We start from the raw sequence: 3,904 nt of genomic DNA, 5'->3' as shown, positions 1-3,904 counted from the left end.
AACGCGTCTTGGTGTCTTCATTTCAGCACTGACGGAAATTGGGAATAAGACGAGGACCCCAGCTCAGCACATCCTTCTCAGGAAAAGACCCATTCCGCTGTATCCTCTCTGTTTTCCACTGGTCAGCCTGTCTTCTCTCTGAGCTAATGGTATCCCTCAACCTTTAGCCTTTGACCTGGCACCTGGAATTCGAGTATTGTATGCCACTGTGTGTTAGTCCTTTGAAACCCTCCAATAAACCGATCTCCCTGTGACTTGAGTCTTCCCAATTATTTTGAGTTTTTGGATGAATTCCAGAAGGGGAGGGGAGAGAGACAGCCCTTGACATCGAGGCTGTATTTGGCCAAGTATTGGGGGGTAAACTCTCCGCTGGTCAGAGTCATACCCGGCACAAAGGAAGATGGTTGTGGTCGTGAAGGGTCGAACATCTCAGCTCCAGGACATCTCTGCAGGGCTCCCTCAGGGTAGTGTCTGAGGCCCAGCCATCAATGACCTTCCCTCCATCTTAAGGTCACCAATGATTGCCCAGTGTTCATTGCCATCCATCACTCTCAGATCCTGGAGCAGTCCGGGTCCAAATGCAGCAAGACCTGGACAATATCCAGGCTTAATCAGAGTGCTGCTGGAAAAACTCAGCAGGTCAGGCAGCATCCGAGGAGCAGGAACATCAACGTTTCGGGCAAAAGCCCTTCATCAGGAAGCCTCCAGGGTGGAGAGATGAATGGGGGGAGGGTGGGGTGGGGAGAAGGTAGCAAAGAGTACCAAAGAGGTGGATGGGGGTGGGGATGGAGGTGATAGGTCAGAGAGGAGGGTGGAGTGGATAGGTGGGAAAGGAGATAGGCAGGTAGGACAGGTCATGGGGACAGTGCTGAGCTGGAAGGTTGGAGCTGGGGTGAGGTGGGGGAGGGGAAATGAGGAAACTGTTGGAGCCCACATTGATGCCCTGGGGTTGAAGAGTTCCGAGGTGGAAGATGAGGCGTTCTTCCTCCAGGCGTCTGGTGGTGAGGGAGCGGCGGTGAAGGAGGCCCAGGACCTCCATGTCCTCGGCAGAGTGGGAGGGGGAGTTGAAATGTTGGGCCACGGGGCGGTGTGGTTGATTGGTGTGGTTGTCCCGGAGATGTTCCCTAAAGCGCTCTGCTAAGAGGCGCCCAGTCTCCCCAATGTAGAGGGGACCGCATCGGGAGCAACGGATACAATAAATGATATTAGTGGATGTGCAGATAAAACTCTGATGGATGTGGAAGGCTCCTTTAGGGCCTTGGATAGAGGTGAGGGAGGAGGTGTGGGCGCAGGTTTTACAGTTCCTGTGGTGGCAGGGGAAGGTGCCAGGATGGGAGGGTGGGTTGTAGGTGGGTGTGGACCTGACCAGGTAGTCACAGAGGGAACGGTCTTTGCAGAAGGTGGAAAGGGGTGGGGAGGGAAATATATCCCTGGTGGTGGGGTCCGTTTGGAGGTGGCGGAAATGTCGGCAGATGATTTGGTTTATGCGAAGGTTGGTAGGGTGGAAGGGGAGCACCAGGGGCGTTCTGTCCTTGTTATGGTTGGAGGGATGGGGTCTGAGGGCGGAGGTGCGGGATGTGGAGGAGATGCGTTGGAGGGCATCTTTAACCACGTGGGAAGGGAAATTGCGGTCTCTAAAGAAGGAGGCCATCTGGTGTGTTCTGTGGTAGAACTGGTCCTCCTGGGAGCAGATACGGCAGAGGTGGAGGAATTGGGAATACAGGATGGTAAGAGGGGGAGGGTGGTACAGAGAGAGAGAGGGCCGTACAGAGAGAGAGAGAGGGCCATACAGAGAGGGGGAGGGTGGTACAGAGAGAGAGAGGGCGGTACAGAGAGGGGGAAGGTGGTACAGAGAGAGAGAGGGTGGTACAGAGAGGGGGAGGGTGGTACAGAGAGAGAGGGTGGTACAGAGAGGGGGAGGGTGGTACAGAGAGAGAGGGTGGTACAGAGAGGGGGAGGGTGGTACAGAGAGAGAGAGAGGGGGTGGTACAGAGAGGGGGAGGGTGGTACAGAGAGAGAGAGAGGGTGGTACAGAGAGAGAGAGAGGGTGGTACAGAGAGAGAGAGAGAGAGGGTGGTACAGAGAGAGAGAGGGTGGTACAGGGAGAGAGAGGGTGGTACAGAGAGAGAGAGGGATGGTACAGAGAGGGTGAGGGTGGTACAGAGAGAGAGAGAGGGTGGTACAGAGAGAGAGAGAGAGAGAGGGTGGTACAGAGAGGGGGAGGGTGGTACAGAGAGAGAGAGGGATGGTACAGAGAGGGGGAGGGTGGCACAGAGAGAGAGAGGGATGGAACAGAGAGGGGGAGGGGGTGGTACTGAGAGAGAGAGGGTGGTACAGAGAGAGAGGGTGGTACAGGGAGAGAGAGGGTGGTACAGGGAGAGAGAGGGTGGTACAGAGACGGGGAGCGTGGTACAGAGAGGGGGTGGTACAGAGAGAGAGAGAGGGTGGTACAGAGAGGGGGAGCGTGGTACAGAGAGGGGGTGGTACAGAGAGAGAGAGGGTGGTACAGGGAGAGAGAGGGTGGTACAGGGAGAGAGAGGGTGGTACAGAGAGGGGCTGGTACAGAGAGAGAGAGGGGGTGGTACAGAGAGGGGGTGGTACAGAGAGAGAGAGAGGGTGGTACAGAGAGGGGGAGCGTGGTACAGAGAGGGGGTGGTACAGAGAGAGAGAGAGGGTGGTACAGGGAGAGAGAGGGTGGTACAGGGAGAGAGAGAGGGTGGTACAGGGAGAGAGAGGGTGGTACAGAGAGAGAGAGGGTGGTACAGAGAGAGAGAGGGTGGTACAGGGAGAGAGAGGGTGGTACAGAGAGGGGCTGGTACAGAGAGAGAGAGAGGGCGGTACAGAGAGGGGGAGGGTGGTACAGGGAGAGAGGGTGGTACAGAGAGGGTGAGGGTGGTACAGAGAGAGAGAGGGGGTGGTACAGAGAGGGGGAGGGTGGTACAGAGAGGGGGAGGGTGGTACAGAGAGAGAGAGGGTGGTACAGAGAGGGTGAGGGTGGTACAGAGAGAGAGAGGGGGTGGTACAGAGAGGGGGAGGGTGGTACAGAGAGAGAGAGGGTGGTACAGAGAGGGAGAGGGTGGTACAGAGAGGGGGAGGGTGGTACAGAGAGGGGGAGGTTGGTACAGAGAGGGGGAGGGGGTGGTACAGAGAGAGGGGGAGGGTGGTACAGAGAGAGAGAGGGGGTGGTACAGAGAGGGTGAGGGTGGTACAGAGAGAGAGAGGGGGTGGTACAGAGAGAGAGAGGGGGGTGGTACAGAGAGGGGGAGGGTGGTACAGAGAGGGTGAGGGTGGTACAGAGAGAGAGAGAGGGTGGTACAGAGAGGGGGAGGGTGGTACAGAGAGGGGGAGGGTGGTACAGAGAGAGAGAGGGTGGTACAGAGAGGGGGAGGGTGGTACAGAGAGAGAGAGGGGGTGGTACAGAGAGGGTGAGGGTGGTACAGAGAGAGAGAGGGGGTGGTACAGAGAGAGAGAGGGGGTGGTACAGAGAGGGGGAGGGTGGTACAGAGAGGGTGAGGGTGGTACAGAGAGAGAGAGAGGGTGGTATAGAGAGGGGGAGGGGGTGGTACTGAGAGAGAGAGGGTGGTACAGGGAGAGAGGGTGGTACAGAGAGAGAGAGGGGGTGGTACAGAGAGGGTGAGGGTGGTACAGAGAGAGAGAGGGGGTGGTACAGAGAGGGGGAGGGTGGTACAGAGAGGGGGAGGGTGGTACAGAGAGGGTGAGGGTGGTACAGAGAGAGAGAGAGGGTGGTACAGAGAGAGAGGGTGGTACAGAGAGAGAGGGGGGTGGTACAGAGAGGGGGAGGGTGGTACAGAGAGGGTGAGGGTGGTACAGAGAGAGAGAGAGGGTGGTACAGAGAGAGGGGAGGGGGTGGTACAGAGAGAGAGGGTGGTACAGAGAGAGAGTG

Source organism: Hemiscyllium ocellatum, chromosome 35 (assembly GCF_020745735.1).
Source record: "Hemiscyllium ocellatum isolate sHemOce1 chromosome 35, sHemOce1.pat.X.cur, whole genome shotgun sequence".
Classification (NCBI taxonomy): Eukaryota; Metazoa; Chordata; class Chondrichthyes; order Orectolobiformes; family Hemiscylliidae; genus Hemiscyllium; species Hemiscyllium ocellatum.
Note: the sequence above shows the minus strand (reverse complement) of the source record.